The 17,530-nt window shown below is 40.5% G+C and overlaps 1 pseudogene; it reads right to left on the bottom strand.

The window, feature by feature from the left end:
* Positions 1-15,517: 15,517 nt before the first annotated feature.
* On the bottom strand, positions 15,518-17,179 carry LOC130044845 (elongation factor 1-alpha 1-like; annotated as a pseudogene).
* Between the last annotated feature and the right edge of the window lie 351 nt (positions 17,180-17,530).

Here is a 17,530-nt window from a genome sequence, read left to right as displayed (position 1 = left end):
AAAATCTAGTGTCCTGTTTACCTTAACCTGAATTTGAAATGACAATTAAATGTGAAACCAGAATTCCTATTACAAAAACACAAAATGGCTTTGTTAAAATATTATTTGCAAATAATAGACTGACAAAATGTGTACGAAGAACAGTGGCAGCAGAGAAAAAATTAAACCATCTAGCTACCATTAAATATACTGACCAACCTGATGCTTAAACTAATTACTTAATCACCTAATGTCTCAATTTCACTTCAACTTATTTAAGAATACAATTAATATAATTTAGAAATTATATAATTTAAAATAATATATCTATTTAAGAAACTAATGAAAATAGATAAATTATATGAAATTTCACCAGTGAATAACTGCCACACTCTTCTCATGATCTTTCTATTTGAATGCCTGATTTAACTACAAACACTGTCATACACAATACATTTATGTCCGATGGAAAATCAAAAAGACAATAACATTAATAGAATAGATTTATACTTTTAATAAGATAAATTCAATTTCAGCAATCTAGCAGTGAAAAACTTGTTAGTTTGGTGATAGATTACTTTAATGCAGTTCTAAATACTAATAACAGGACTGATTGTTTTTTACTGTAAAATTTTGTCAGTTCATTTCTTTAATAGTTCTGAATAAAAATAATGTATGCTTTGGCTTAAGCCGAATACACATAAATATAATATTTAGTAGATAATTGATTGTTTTCATCAAGCATTAAATTTTTTCATAACGTAGCATGGTGCAGACTTACCATTAGATGACAAAAGAAGCTGGTCTATTTTAACATGGCCGTTGTCTATGAATACAGAAGGTTGTTGTTACTGGAGAAATTTATCATGAACTACTTTATTACAGATAGTAATAGTGCAGAAATTAATAGTGAATTCTAAGTAGTACTCCTATATTCATTCTCAATAGTAATAATCTGACTAATCAATTGGAGACAAAGGCCACTGCAATCACAAAATTATTTTATCCCGTAACTTCTTAACTAGAGTTACTAAGTGTTCAATAAAAATGAATTAAATTAAAGTCCTTTATTATCACTGGATTATATTTTGCAATAAATATTCCAATCATTGGAAAGGAATTAAAATGAATAACTGTAGAGTGCATACAATCAGCATAGCACATGCTTATTGGGATCCTTCCAAGGTACAGATGAGGGTAACTCACCAACTATCAGCTGTTAGTGAGTGTCAGTTTGGTTAAACAGCAGCAAAATGTACTCCACACTAGATACTCTTCCTCGGACATTTACTCTGACAATTTGCCTGTGGTACCAAATATATGACAAACTGGTTACAAAACAACAACCCAATAAATTCAGATTTATTAACTGAAAATATGTAAAAAATCTCAGCTGTTTGAAAAATTCTACATTTACAATAGAAGTTGACATCAATTATTTACAAAAACTATCAACAATTCAAGAATTATATTACTATCAATATTAAGGAAGCAGGATAACTTGTTTTAGTGCATGTTATTATCTGAATTCTGAGGCTAAAAATAATCAAAATATTTTAATGGCTATTGAAAAGTAGCACAAATGTTTATATGCTAGTAATTATCTTTTTGTCTATATCCAATACAATTAGTCAGGAGAAAAGAAGAATATAAACTTACATGATGACACAAACATTTATAACTCTTTGGAAGTCCTTGGTGATTATATCCCCAAAGCACTATGAAGCAATCCGGTCCAAATGTTGAACAATAGTCTTATCCGTGACTAGTTTTCACCTTTTCATTATCATGCCTCAAGCACAATTTCTTTGGATTCCCCAAAAGATGAGTCAGAGTCACATTTCATAAAAGTATGTTGTGTTCATCCACTTTCTGATAACAGGAGTGATCTAATTGAACTATTATTGCCTGAGGTTAGCATGCAAAAAATATGAGATGATGAAGATCAAGACCAAATAAGAACATTAACAATCCTTGGTGAACCATTATCAAGATATGTTGTGCTCACAATAGATAAAACAACAAAATCAGTTACCTAAAATACATTATTGGTCCAAGGTGGTAGTCCCCAGGGATTTTACTTCTGGAACGAAAGACAAAGACAAAGAAAGAAAAAACTTTTCATCTATTTCTTTATAAATAAGGCACTGGAGAAGTTAAATTATATGGGATGTCAGAGAAAGTAAACACTTTTAAATGCAGCACATATTCATTTTATTTACCAATGAATCTTCATAAATACTCACAGTTGCTTGTATAGAACCTCTATCCACACCCCTAAGTTCAATTAGTCTTTCTACCATAGACAAATCTAGAGAAAGTTTCACTGTCACTCTCCTCCTGTTGTTCATCGATTTGCTCAAGCGGGCCCAGGAACATTGTGAGACTTGTTACTGTGTTTGGCATATTGAATACGTCACAAGTAGCTTGCCAGGCTTTGCCATGTGGGCGAGATACTCTCAGTAGCTTGCCGGGCTCTCTGAGAGGGGCGGAGGAATCGAATTTGGGTCAGCAGAGTTGGCTGTGTACAAGGCAAATGCCCTACCTGCTCTGCTATGGCTCCAGCCCATTGTGAGCTACTTTATAAAATGAAAAAAAAAATTAAAAATTTTTTAAAAAATTAAAAATTTAAAATTTTAAATGTTTTAAAATTTTTTAACAGAAAGTTTAAATAAAATAAATAAAATAAAACATCAGAAAATCAAGTTTGGTAATATCAAATTGTTTTTCAGAAGAAATTACTTAGCTGTGTTCCATATGTATATGGAACAGGGTGACAGGCAATGGAGCAGAAAAGACCTGACCTTGCAAAGTGGCCCAGAAGCAAAGCCCCTCAAGAGGAAGTATCTGGGCAAAGATGGCAAGAACAGGGTGTCAGCATGGGGTGTTCGGCCTTGAGCCCCTCTCAACCTCCTAGTCACATGTGCCAAAGACACAGATACTGTCACGTATGCCTAGCAGGTCATCCTAACCACAACATCTTGCTTTGATTGGGATTGGACTGGGGCGAAGCAAAGAAGGGGAGGTGATCGATAACTTTATGTTAAATGCTAAACTTTATGTGATTGGACATTCTTGTAAGCCAAGACTCTCTATAAAATATGTGTGTATTTTTCAATAAAGTGAACAACCATCAGCTGCTCTTCATCTAATTTATTTTATATAAGCAAAAGAAAAATTGGTTTAGAATAAATATTTGGATGGATAGTAGCAAATGAAATATTTTTTCTTGTTGCATATTAAAATTATATCATGTCAAAAATCCGTGGAAATATAGTTGAAATTATATTTCAATCAAAAGTAAAGGAAAAATAATATGTGTTCATTTAAGATATCAATTGGTGAGTATGTAATTGATAACCATTTAAAAGTCATCCCCACTATGAGAAACTAATCCCACTTGAAATTATTATTCATCCCTTATATCAGAAAGGAGAAAAATACTGAACACTTTTTGCGTTTATTGATTATTGCTATAATACTCTCTAACTTGATATTTGGGAAAGTCAAATTAAGATGAGAGTCGTTGCATTTAACCATGAATAATACTTGGACATAGTCAGTTTGTTTCATTGGTAATTTTCTCATTACCAATGTTATAACCAATGATGATTCCTTGTTTAAAAAACAGCATCTTATTTACTAAGTTGGGTTTATTTCCCTAAAACAAATCGGTTGACATTCAGCTATAAGACATGCAATTTAATGAACAACGTTAATGAGATGCCACTTTATAAATAAAACTTTGGGGGGCCTTTTGGGGGCACACCCAACTGGGCTCATGACCTCCTTCTGGCCTGTGCTCAAGGATCACTTCTGGTGGTGCTCAGAGGGTCAGTATGGGCATGCAGTGATTCTAATCAGTGTTAGCTGTATACAATTAAGTGCTTTATCCCCTGTACTCTGTCTCAGGGTCCCCCAAAAGAATTTTAATAAAAGATACACAAAATTGATAGGTAGTATCTTGCATCAGAAATTAAACTTCTGTGGTTACTAGAGGACAAATGTCTTTATTTCTAATTTGTCTGAGACTGTGGATATTTTTATGATTTGTGTGAGAATAACTGCCAAGGAGATGAGCAAAGGAGAAACTTTCTGAATCTTGGTCTCCAATGGAGATGTTACTGGGCCCACTCAAGCAAATCGATAAACAACGGGAGGACAGTGACAGTGACAGTAGGAGAAAAAGTTTATAAGCTATCCAATTATAGAATCATCCCGTATGTCTTTCTGACTATTTTGGACATGTCTTACAATTAATATAAACACAAGGTCAGGTGTTCTCAATCCAACATTCTTGAATAATTTTCTATCAGTTTTATGAAAATCTAAATTCTTCCATTAGTACTCTGACCTGTTTTCTAACCCATCACAGATGTCAAATTCATGACAATTTTCAAAATTCCATCCTAGTCTCTGAGAATATGAATATTGTGATTCCTTTTATTCAGAGAAATAAAAGCAACTTGCAATGTAATGCAACCAGAGGAAATTATAGTCAGTGAAATGATATATTCTTTACTACACTTTCTCAGTTTGTTAAATAATGGGAAGCATACATTGTAATGGAGGAACTATTAAGCATCTCCACTCTAAGTGACTGAATAATAACAGGAAAAAATGTGTAGATATATGAAAAGTGTACTGTAAACAGATGGTGAATTATTTGAACTCAAATGAGTTTTTCTTTAATAGTGTCCATCTGAATAAAAAGAATATATTAGTTACCTAATATTTCTCAGATTGGCCTTTTATCTTCAGTTTAATTGCATTTATTTATGATAAACAGAATATAAATACTGCTAATATTCAATGGGAAATCAATGTACTAGATAGGTAGAGACATTATTGAAAATAATGTGAAATAATATAAAAGTGTATATTTTTATAACTGCATATTTTGCTATTCTACATGGAAGAGGATATTGTTACACAACTCAGGACCTCCTAGATATGTAATACTTGCTCTATTCAGAACTATATGCTTACATCTAAAAGTAAAGTAAAGTAAAGGCACTCCCGTTGATCATCGATTTGCTCGAGCGGGTCCAGTAACGTCTCCATTGGAGACTTTGTTGTTACTGTGTCTGGCATATTGAATACTCTCGGTAGCTTGCCGGGCTCTCCGAGAGGGGCGGAGGAATCGAACTCGGGTCGGCCATGTTGGTGCGTGCAAGGCAGACGCCCTACCCGCTGTGCTATTTTGTTTTTTTAAGATGATCTCTGAAGTTTTACACATACATATACATCACACAACAAATAGCTAATGCAAAGGAAAATACACAAAAAATTACAGTACATAAATGAAAGAGAGATAATCAGGATAAATTTTCAGTTTGGCAATGCTAGTAAAAGAAATAAATTTATTCTAATATTCTGATTCTCAGAAGATTTCTTGGGATTTATTAGCCTAAAATTTCCTAAGTATTTAAATGTATATATATATATATGTATACTCAAATTATTACTCAGTTTTCTTTCCTACTACTCCACAAAAGTCCTATGCTCTCTTTTGTCTATCCTCTCAAAAAAAAAGAAAAAGACTAAATGCGCTTATGGAGTTTCCATCATAAGTTCAAATTTTCTCTTAATGATTTCAGAACACGTTGCTAAAATACTTACCTTAGTTGAATGCGAAGAGTCAAGTCCATTTCTGAATGGCAAATCACTTCACTTAATCACTTAACTTCCCGTTAGTCGTCGATTTGCTCGAGCGGGTGCCAGTAACGTCTCCATTTGACCCTGTCGCGTGCTAGTGTAGCCCAATGGCATCTCTTCGCTCCGGGAACATGGAGGGCCTCAAACCGATCGTTCATGATCTTGACAAAGAAGTCTGACCATCTGGTAGGTGGGCGGCCACGCGGTCTCTTGACATCCCGTGGAATCCAATCAGTAACAGCTCTAGTCCAACGGTCGTCTTTAAATCTCATTACGTGACCAGCCCATCTGATTTTCGACACCTTGGCATATGAGACAGCGTCCCTGATCCTTGATCGTCGACGGATGTCAGAACTCCGGATTCGTTCTCTCATTTGAGTGAAACGTGTTATTCCAAGCATAGCTCTTTCTATTCTTCTTTGGGAGACCTGAATGGCGTTCTCATCTTGTTTGCGTAGGGCCCAGGCCTCTGAGGCATATGTTAATGCAGGAAGAACAGTGGAATCAAAGAGATGTGCCCGGAGCCGGAGGTTCTTCGTCCTCTTAGCTATTTCTTCGACGTTCTTGAAGGCGTTCCAAGCCGCTCTCTTCCTCCTGCGCAGCTCGGGTGCCAGGTCATTTGTCATGTTGACATCTCGACCTAGGTACACATAGCTGTTGCATTCGGAGATGGTCGTTCCATTGAGAGCGAATGGGGCGTCAGGAACAAGGCTGTTTCTCATAAACATTGTCTTCGTAAGATTCAGCTGTAGTCCTACCTTTCCACACTCACGGTCAAAGTCGGCCAGCATTTGTGCCGCTTGGCTGATGTTTGGTGTTATTAAAACAATGTCATCAGCAAAGCGGAGGTGGTATAGCTGCCGACCATCTATCTTCACTCCCATTCCTTCCCATTCCAGTCGTCGCATGATGTTCTCGAGGGTGGCACTGAAGAGTTTCGGTGAAATGGTATCACCCTGCCGCACCCCTCTCTTGACATCAACGATCACTTCTTTGTAGAATGGTGAGATCCTGGTAGTGAATCCGCAATACAGCTCACGGAGGATCCTGATGTATTGGGCTTGAATGCCCTGATTGGCTAGGGCTTCAATGACCGCTTCCGTCTCAACAGAATCAAAGGCCTTCTTTAAATCAATGAACGTTAAGCAGAGCGGCATCTTGAACTCCCGAGAAACCTCAATGAGCTTGGTTACCGTGTGGATATGGTCGATGGTGCTGAATCCTTTGCGGAACCCTGCTTGCTCGCATGGTTGTCCTTCATCTAGTGTTCTGCCAATCCTATTCAGGATGACTCGAGTGAACAGCTTGTAGATGACAGACAATAGGCTGATCGGGCGATAGTTGCCAATGTCATGGATGTCTCCCTTCTTGAACAGTAGTACGGTCCTGCTGGTTTTCCATTGGGACGGAACCTTGCATTCAGACAGGTAGCGAGTGAAGAGCCGAGCCAGTGTATTGATGAGTACTGACGGCAGGTTCTTCAGGTGTTCAGGTCTGACCTTGTCTGGGCCGGGTGCTGTTTGCTTCTTTACCAACGAAATGGCGTGTCGGATTTCGGAAGGGAGAACGTTAGGAACGACATACCCATCCTGTGGAATTTGGTATGTCGGCAAGTGGACATGGCTATCGAAGAGATTTGAGTAGAAGTCATGGATAATCTTCTCCATTGCCATTCTGGAGGATGTGATGGATCCATCAGGACGTCGGAGGGCAGTCATCTTGGTCTTATAGTTGGCGAAGGACAGGCGGGCCTTACGAATACTTTTCCCGGCTTCTGCCGCATCTATCAGTACTTCTGCTCTTCTCTCTTTGAGGTCTTCCTTGATCGCATCTCTGCACTGCTTTGCAAGCTCGGAAGTTAGCTTGCGGTTGCCTGAGGCATGCGCCAAACCACGCTGGCGAATTAGCTCAAGAGTTTTCGAAGATAGGCGACTTTTTGTGGCTATCTCTCTCTTGGCGTTCCTCGCACATTCATGGAGGTGCTGAACCAGTCGATCGTATTCCTCGTCAATGTTGTCAACAATGGCATCTTCCCATGTTGCCGCAATAGTACCAAAGAGTTCCCAGTTGGTGGTCATTCTGGGAGTTCTCTTTTTGAACTTTGCAGCCCTTTCTCCCCGCTCTGTGAAGTAGAATTTTGCACGAAGGAGACGGTGGTCCGATCCCGTTCGAAATTTTGGGACAACAGCGACATCAGTCAGGCAAAACCGTCGATTGAATATGATGTGGTCTATTTCGTTGTGGAATCGTCCACCGGGAGACTCCCATGTCCATCGTTTAGATTCTGCCTTCTGGAACTGTGAGTTACCATGAATGGTCTTGGTCGACATGATGAACTCAGACAGTCTCTCACCCTGTTCGTTCAATTCTAGGCCATGGGTCCCGATGTGAAGTTCTTCGGCTGATCTTCTCGGTCCTATCTTGGCATTAAAATCACCCACAATGATCTTGTAGAAGGTGTGGTCTTCTTTATAGAACTTCTCTAGCTCCATGTAGAACTTCTCGATTTCTCTTTCATCATAATGAGATGTTGGTGCGTAGACAACGAAGATAGAAACTGCAGGCAGTGAGCCACATCTATTCAAATGTAAACGTCCGATTCGGGTTGTTAGGCATTCAAATGAATCAATGCTCTTGGCCAAGTTTGTGTTGACAAGGTCACCGACGCCTCCAACACCTCTTTTATCGCATGTTCCGAGGAACAGTTCTTCTCCGGTGTCAAAAACAGCATGGTGAGATTCGTGCCTTCTTGTCTCGGTCAGACCAATGATGTCGTACTTGATCATTCGCGCTTGTACCATCAGGTCCTCGATGGATGCATCTGATGCATCTGATGCTAGCGTACGTGCATTGAAAGTACAGACGATCATTTTTGTCTTCCTTCGTTGTGGCAGCCTAGGTCGGCCTTGAGATTTTGTCGGCCTCTCCTTTCTCATCCTTCTCAGTGCTGCCATGTCGGTGAAGCCTTCAGGGTCAGGTGAATGAGACCAGTTGTAGTTACTGGTTTTGGCATATGGAATACACAGCGGATAGCTTGCCAGACTCTTCCGTGCGCTGAATGGCAAAATTTTTGTAAAAGAAGCAAATACTCATCATTGAAGATCTAATTTTCATGAGGCAGTTTCTTGGTAAGATGGAGGAAAATATAAAAGCAACAAAATAGGATTAAAAAACATTCCAAGTATCACATGAAGATTCTATAAATTGCTCTTAGACTTAATTGAAACTCTGCTTGTGAATAGTATATAATGAAATTTTGTTTCATTATATAAGCTTATGTGAATCAACTTGTATTTTCTGTGAAAGAAAATAATGTCGCTATGATGAAATTAAGTAGAATAAATCATGAATAAAACACTTATTAAACACATCTGCAAGAAAGATAACATGGTTACTTCATTCAGATATGAATTTTTTCTCAAACTATTTTTTGATAGAATTGGAATTATCATCTCACCAGATATTCATTCTGCTGATTTTTCTCTAGTATAAGTATGGAATAAAATATCGAGCTTTAAAAATTACTCAAAACAATCTAATTAATTCTAAAAATATTTTGTAAAAAGTTAATGTATTTTTAAACAATGATATTGTTTTGTGTGTAAAGAATAAATCTTCAAGAGACTGGAACTTAAAAGGTAACCAATAAGATCACTTGATCACTTGACTTCCTGTTAATTGTCAATTTGCTCGAGTGGGCGCCAGTAACGTCTCCATTTGTCGCTGTCGCGTGCTAGTGTAGCCCAATGGCATCTGTTTGCTCTAGAAATACAAAGAGCCTCAAAACTATCGTTCATGATCTTGATGAGGAAGTCTGACCATCTGTTAGGTGGGCAGCCACGCGGTCTTTTGACATCCCATGGAATCCAGTCGATAATGGCTCTAGTCCAGAGGTCGTCTCTAAATTTCATTACGTGACCAGCCCATCTGATTTTTGATGCCTTGGCAAACGAGACAGTGTCCCTGATTCTTGATCATCGAGGGAGATCGGAACTCCGGATTCTTTCTCTCATTTGAGTGAAACATGATATTCCAAGCATAAATGTTTCAATTCCTCTTTGGGAGACCCGAATAGTGTTCTCATCCTGTGTGCGTAAGGCCCAGGTCTCTGAGACATATGTTAATGCAGGAAGAAAAGTGGAATCAAAGAGATGTTCCCGAATCCGGAGGTTCTTCATCCTCTTAGCTATTTCATCGACGATCTTGAAGGCATTCCAAGACACTCATTTCCTCCTGTGCAGCTCAGGTGCCAGGTCGTTTGTCATGTTGACTTCTTGACCTAGGTACACATAGCTGTTGCATTCGGAGATGGTCGTTCTGTTAAGAGTGAATGGAGCATCAGGAACGAGGCTGTTTCTCATAAACATTGTCTTCGTAAGATTCAGCTGTAGTCCGACATTTCCCGTAGTTGAAGTAGTAGTCCGAAGTCAGCAAGCATTTGTGCCGCTTTGCTAATGTTTGGTGTTATTAAAACAATGTCATCAGCAAAGCAGAGGTGGTGTAGTTGCTGACCATCTTCACTCCCTTTCCTTCCCATTCCAGTCGTTGCATGATGTTCTCGAGGGTGGCACTGAAGAGGTTCGTTGAAATGGTATCACCCTGCCTAACCCCTCTCTTGTTATCAATGATTATGTCTTTGTAGAATGGTGAAATCCTGGTAGTGAATCCGTAATACAGCTCATGGAGGATCCTGATTGGCTAGGGCTTCAATGACTGCTTCTGTCTCAACAAAATCAAAGGCCTTCTTTAAATCAATGAGCATTAGACAGAGCAGCATCTTGAACTCCCGAGAAACCTCAATGAGCTTGGTTATCATGTGGATATGGTCGATGGTGCTGAATCTTTTGTGGAACCTGGCTTGCTCATATGGTTGTCCTTCATCTAGTGTTCTGACAATCCTATTAAGATGACTCGGGTGAACAACTTGTAGATGAGAGACAATAGGCAGATCGGGAGATAGTTGCCAATGTCATGGATGTCTCCCTTCTTATACAGTAGTACAGTCCTGGTAGTTTTCCATTGGGACGGAATCTTGCATTCAGACAGGTTGCGTGTGAAGAGCTGAGCCAGCGTATTGATAGTAATGAAGAAAAGTGGAATCAAAGATATGTTCTTCAGGTTCTTCAGGTGTTCAGGTCGGACCTTGTCTGGGCCAAATGCTGTTCATTTCTTACCGATGAAATGGCGTGTCGGATTTCAGAAGAGAGAATGTTGGGAATGACATATCGATACTGCAGAATTTGGAATGTGGGCAGGTGGACGTGGCTATCAAAGAGATCTGAGTAGAAGTCATGAATAATCTTCTCCATTGCCCTTCTGGAAGATGTGATAGGTCCATCAGGATGTCAGAGGGCAGTCATCCTGGTCTTGTAGTTGGTGAAGGAGAGGCGGGCGTTACGAATAGTTTTCCTGGCTTCTGCCACATCTACCAGCACTTCTGCTCTTCTCTCTTTGAGGTCTTCTTTGATCTCATCTCTGCACTGCTTTGTGAGCTCAGACATTTGCGTGTGGTTGCCTGAGGCATGCACCAAACCACATTGGTGAATAAACTCAAGAGTTTTCGAAGATAGGCGTTTTTTTGTGGCTATCTCTCTCTTGGCGTTCCTTGCACAATCATGGAGGTGCTGAACCAGTCGATTGTATTCCTCGTCAATGTTGTCAACAATGGCATCTTGCCATGTTGCCACAATAGTGCCAAAGAGCTCCCAGTTTGTGGTCGTTCAGGGAGTTCTCTTTTTGAACTTTGCAGCCCTTCCTCCCTGCTCTGTGAAGTAGAATTTCACACGAAGGAGATGGTGGTCTGATCCCATTTGGAATTTTGGAACAACAGCGACATCAGTCAGGCAAAACCATCGATTGAATATGATGTGGTCTATTATTTCATTGTGGAACTATCCACCAGGAGACTCCCATGTCCAATGTTTAGATTTGGCCTTCTGGAACTGTGAGTTACCATGGATGGTCTTGGTCGACATGATGAACTCAGACAGTCTCTCACCCTGTTCATTCCATTCTAGGCCATGGGTCCCAGTTCTTTGGTTGATCTTCTCGGTCCTATCTTGGCATTAAAATCACTGACAATGATCTTGTAGAAGGTGCGGTCTTCCTTATAGAACGTCTCCAGCTCCATGTAGAACTTCTCAATTTCTCCTTCATCATAATTGGATGTTGGTGCATAGACAACTAAGATAGAAACTGCCGGCAGTGCTGGTACCAGATAAATACCTCACTAGTAGACCTCCACTACCTCCACTACTTCCACTACCCAGCCGCCTCCACACTCCAGGATGCTTTCTGTACCCCCACAGCCCCTTCTTATAGGACACTAAATACCCATATTCCAGAATTGCTGTACCATATTTGATAGGGTTCTAATATGGTTTGAACCATGGTAACACCTACAAGGGCAATTAGAGGCCGCCCCAAAAACCTCTATCCCTTTCGGAGAGCCTGGCAAGCTACCGAGAGTATTCCGCTCGCATGGCAGAGTCTTGCAAGCTATCCGTTGTGTATTTGGTATGCCAAAACCAGTAATTACAATAAGTCTCATTCCCCTGACCCTGAAGGTGTCACCAATATGGCAGCATTGAGAAGGATGAGAAAGGAGAGGCCGATAAAATCTCAAGGCCGAACTAGGCTGCCACTACAAAGGAAGACAAAAATGATCATCTGTACTTTCAATGCACATACACTAGCATCAGATGCATCCATAGAGGACCTCATGGTACAAGCGTGAAAGATCAAGTATGACATCATTGGTCTGACCGAGACAAGAAGGCACCAATCTCATCACGCCATTTTCGTCACTGGAGAAGAATTGTTCCTCTTAATATGCGATAAAAGAGGTGTCGGAGGTGTCGGTGTCCTTGTCAACACAAACTTGGCCATGAGCATTGATTCATTCGAATGCCTAACAACCCGAATCGAACGTTTACTTTTGAACCAATAAGAAGGCAGAATAAATATTCTGAAGGGAAACGAGCTGTGTATCCTGAAATGCCTGCAAAATTACATTTTAAGTCTTAGGTGGTGTTTTTTTTATACCAGTGCTTACATGAAAGTCAGTGCAATGGACTTTCAATGCACATACACTAGCATCAGATGCATCCATAGAGGACCTCATGGTACAAGCATGAAAGATCAAGTATGACATCATTGGTCTGACCGAGACAAGAAGGCACCAATCTCATCACGCCATTTTCGGCACTGGAGAAGAATTTTTCCTCTTAATATGCGATAAAAGAGGTGTCGGAGGTGTCGGTGTCCTTGTCAACACAAACTTGGCCATGAGCATTGATTCATTCGAATGCCTAACAACCCGAAAGAGGAGAATATGATTATGAAATAGGTCTGTGAAAAGTCTAACACATTATATTCCCAGAGGCTATTCTAAATAATATTTCATCAAATTCCTGTGAGTTGCTATCCACGTTAATGCCTCCTGCTCCGGGCATTGTCTGCATAGAACTTTTTGTTGCTCACCTTTGTATTTGCCTTGACCAGGCATCATTTCTTTAGAGGCCTCCAAATGCCCTTTTCAAAATGTTTGCCTGCTTCTTTCAGGAAGTCTGAAATGATGAAAGATAAAGACCAAAAGAAATCTAGCTAGAGCCTAATATGAACGAGTGGATAGAATAACCCATCCATACATCCCTAAGTCCCTGAAATATCAATACTGTGGTCAGGTTATATATTTGCTGGAACTAACTATCACTGATGGAAAAGTATGTTGGGCCACGGAGCTGAGAATGATAAAATCGACAAACCAACATTATTTTCCCCACATATCCTCACGTAAATAACTATAGAAACAACTTTCACTCAATAAAATTATAATGATAATATCAGGGCTGGAGTGTAGCACAGTGGTAGGGCGTTTGTCTTGCGCACAGCCAGCCCTGCGAGCCTGGTTCGATTCCTCCGCCCTTCTCAGAGAGCGCAGCAAGCTACTGAGAGTATCTCGCCTGCATGGCAAAGCCTAGCAAGCTATCCGTGACATATTCAATATGCCAAACACAGTAACAAGTCTCAAAATGGAGATGTTGCTGGGTCCGCTCGAGCAAATCGATGAACAACGGGAGGACAGTGTTTGTTTGTTTGTTTTGATAATATCAGAGCATATCATCATTCAATACAGCAAAACTTTTGTTTACCATTATTTTTCCATGTGACTTCATTACTATAGATTTAATACTCTCAATCCAAAATGTGTCAAGCAATTGATTAAAAATTGAATAAAACAATTCTCCATTACACAACTCCATCATTCAGTTTCTTTTACGAGTCTGAGTTAGTAAAGGGATTAAAACACTTGCCTTTCATTTGATTGACACCAGTATGATTCCTGGTCTTTCTCTGGTCCTCTGAGCAGCCACAGGAGTCACTGTTATCTATACAGGCAAGAAAAAGCCTGAAATGTGCATGGTTGTGGCCCAAACAAAATAAAAGGCTTTCCTTAGCATGATTCATATGAGTTGTTACAATAATCTACTTATTACCTTTATGAGATATACTTTTAATTGCTATAACTATCTACTAGATACTTACATTAGTTAATACAAATCATTTAAGCTTGTTTTTATAATGTAGTTTGGGTTAATCTGTACCTTTCCATATCAATGCAAATGTTAGAATAATCTTTTAAATAGCAAAATAAAATTCTCTGAATTTTGTGAGTATTGAATCTTTACACAGGAACTACTGTTGTTGTTGTTGTTGTTTTTTAATATCCCCTTCCCCCGGGGCCTATGGAATTCTCTGAATGTGGAGAGAAATAATTTTATTCATATACAGAAAATTAGATCTGATGAGGTCTCCAAGCCTAGTTGGATTGGGACTGGGCCTTCTCCACCTAGACCCTCCATCTTCCAGTAGGTAGGTGTCACACCTACCAGCTGCCGCCCGCACCAGGTTGGTCCCATCAATGGCCAAGACACAGAGACTATAAAACCCAGCTCCCAGAGGAGAACAGCTCAGAGTCTCCTGCCCTCGTGCCTTGCTGTCCTCACCAGGGCCTCTTGGAGGGGGGAGGATTGAGTTTCTCTCTGCCCTCCCCGACCCTGAGCAGAGCCCCAGCAACTGAGGACCTCCAGAGCCAGCCATGGTCATGCTGGGACCACTCTCCACACGTCCGGACGGGCCTCATGCATGAAAGAACTGGCAGAGGAACCCAGGCATGCGGGGCTGAGGTCTCCAAGCCTACTCGGATTGGGACTGGGCCTTCTCCATCCAGACCCCCCCCCCCCCCCCATCTTCCAGTAGGTAGGCGTCACACCCACCAGCTGCCGCCAGTGCCAGGTTGATCACATCAAAGGCCAAGATGCAGACTATAAAACCCAGCTCCCAGAAGTACGCAGCCGCATTTGCGGCTGTGTGACATCTTAATTTTTTATTTTTCCTTTGGAGAACCTGGCAGGCTACCAAAAGTATCCTGCCCACATGGCAGAGTCTGGCAAACTTCCCGTGTTGTATTCATTATGCCAAATACCAGTAACATTGATGGGTCTCATTCTCCTAATCCTGAAAAAGCATTGAAGTGGCTCTTTTAAAATCTCAGGGATAGGAAGAAGGGGACGTTACTGGTGCCTGCTAGAGGAAATCGACGAACAACAGGATGATCGTGGTCATGAGATCTGATAAACCAGCTATAAGTTATTCTTATGGGGCTGGAGCTATAGCACAGCAGTAAGCTGGTTTTTTTTTTCTTTCTCATTAAACTTTTGTTTTTAATGGGTCTCAAAATTCTGTGACAGATATTTGGTCAAGTTGTTTCCATTAAAAATTACTGATTTTAAAAACTAATAACTTAAACTGCCACACACACAAAAAAACAAATGGTCCACAAAACATTTTCTTTTCCTTTGGAATGTTTTTACGATGCATTGTTATCATTAACCAGTCTTTTACTATTAAACTTAAATGGCCAATTGAGACAAACAGTTCAGAGACGTTCTTCCACCACTGATTAAGACTGGGCTGGCAGGTACTGGGGATAATATTCATTTAGCCTTCTGAGCCTTCTGGGCAGACTTGGTAACCTTGCCAGCTCTAGCTGCCTTCTTGTCCACTGCTTTGATGACATCCACAGCAACAGTCTGCCTCATATCACGAATAGCAAAACGACCAAGAGGAGGGTAGTCAGAGAAGCTCTCAATACACATGGGCTTGCCAGGCACCATATCAACGATGGCAGCGAAAGTCAGATTTCAAGAACTTGGGGCCATCTTCCAGCTTTTTCCCAGAACGACGGTCAATCTTCTCTTTCAGCCCAGCAAACTTGCAAGCAATGTGGGCGGTGTGGCAATCCAGCACAGGTGCATAACCAGCACTGATCTGACCAGGATGGTTCAGGATAATCACCTGAGCTGGGAAGCCTGCAGCTTCCATTAGAGGATCATTTTTGCTGTCACCAGCTACATTGCCACGACGAACATCTTTAACAGACAAGTTCTTGACGTTGAAGCCCACGTTATCCCCAGGAAGAGCTTCGCTTAGAGCTTCATGGTGCATTTTAACAGACTTAACTTCAGTTGTACCATTGACTGGAGCGAATGTGACCACCATGCCAGGTTTGAGAACACCAGTCTCAACTTGGCCCACAGGGACAGTACCAAAACCTCCAATCTTGTAAACGTCCTGGAGGGGTAGACGCAGGGGCTTGTCAGTTGGACGAGTGGGAGGCAGGATGCAATTCACAGCTTCAAACAGTGTGGTTCCACTGGCACTGCTATCCTTACGGGTGAATTTCCAACCCTTGAACCAGGGCATATTAGCACTTGGCTCCAGCATGTTGTCTCCGTTCCAACCAGAAATTGGCACAAATGCTACTGTGTCAGGGTTGTGGCCAATTTTTTAAAATTAATTTTTTTTTTAATTAGTGGGACATCATGAGGTACAGTTGCAGACATACAAATTTTTGTGCTTGGGTCTCAACCATACAATGATCAAATACCCATCCCTCCAAAGTAGGTGCTGACTTCCTTAAGGATTTTCTTGTATCTCTTCTGGCTGTTGGGTGGCTCAGTGAAATGCATTTTGTGAACGCCAACAACGAGCTGTTTCACACCCAGAGTGTAAGCCAGAAGGGCATGCTCGTGGGTCTGCCTGTTCTTGGACATACCAGCCTCAAATTCGCCCACACCAGCAGCAACAATCAAGACAGCTCAGTCAGCCTGAGAAGTACCTGTAATCATGTTCTTGATAAAGTCTCTGTGTCCTGGAGCATCGATGATGGTCACATAGTACTTGCTGGTCTCAAACTTCCACAGGGAGATATCAATGGTGATGCCACGCTCACCGTCTGCTTTCAGTTTATCCAAGACCAAGGCGTACTTGAAGCAGCCCTTTCCCATTTCGGCGGCCTCCTTGAATTTCTCCATCATTCTCTTGTCGAAAACGCCACATTTGTAGATCAGGTGGCCAGTGGTGGTGGACTTGCCCGAGTCTACGTGTCCAAAGACGACGATGTCGATGTGAGTCTTTTCCTCTCCCATTTAAGCGGGGGCTTAGCTGTGGTTTTCACGACACCTGTGTTCTGGCGGCAAACCCGTTGTGAAAAAGCTAGTGTTAATTATTTTTAATAATAATAAAAATAATATTATCCCAGTAAAATTTTAAAATAAAAGCTATCCAGTGTCCAGTTTAAATACGATTCTACTTTAAACTTTTCTTTGTTGGGAATTATATTTTGACTGGCTTTAGGATTATATAATTATTTTTTCTAGAAAATTTTATCTTAATATTGTTTTCTATTGGATTCTATATAACTAGGTATATGTTTTTCCGTTAACTATCCCCCTACATTTTCTACAATTAAAATATTGGTGCAAGAGAGCTAGGATCAGTAGGTTGGAACTTGCTGTTCGTGTGGCAACCTGTGTTTGAATACATACCC

This window comes from Sorex fumeus, unplaced genomic scaffold, assembly GCF_029834395.1.
Source record: "Sorex fumeus unplaced genomic scaffold, SorFum_2.1 ptg000007l, whole genome shotgun sequence".
Taxonomy (NCBI): Eukaryota; Metazoa; Chordata; class Mammalia; order Eulipotyphla; family Soricidae; genus Sorex; species Sorex fumeus.
This window is presented reverse-complemented; position numbering and strand designations above follow the sequence as displayed.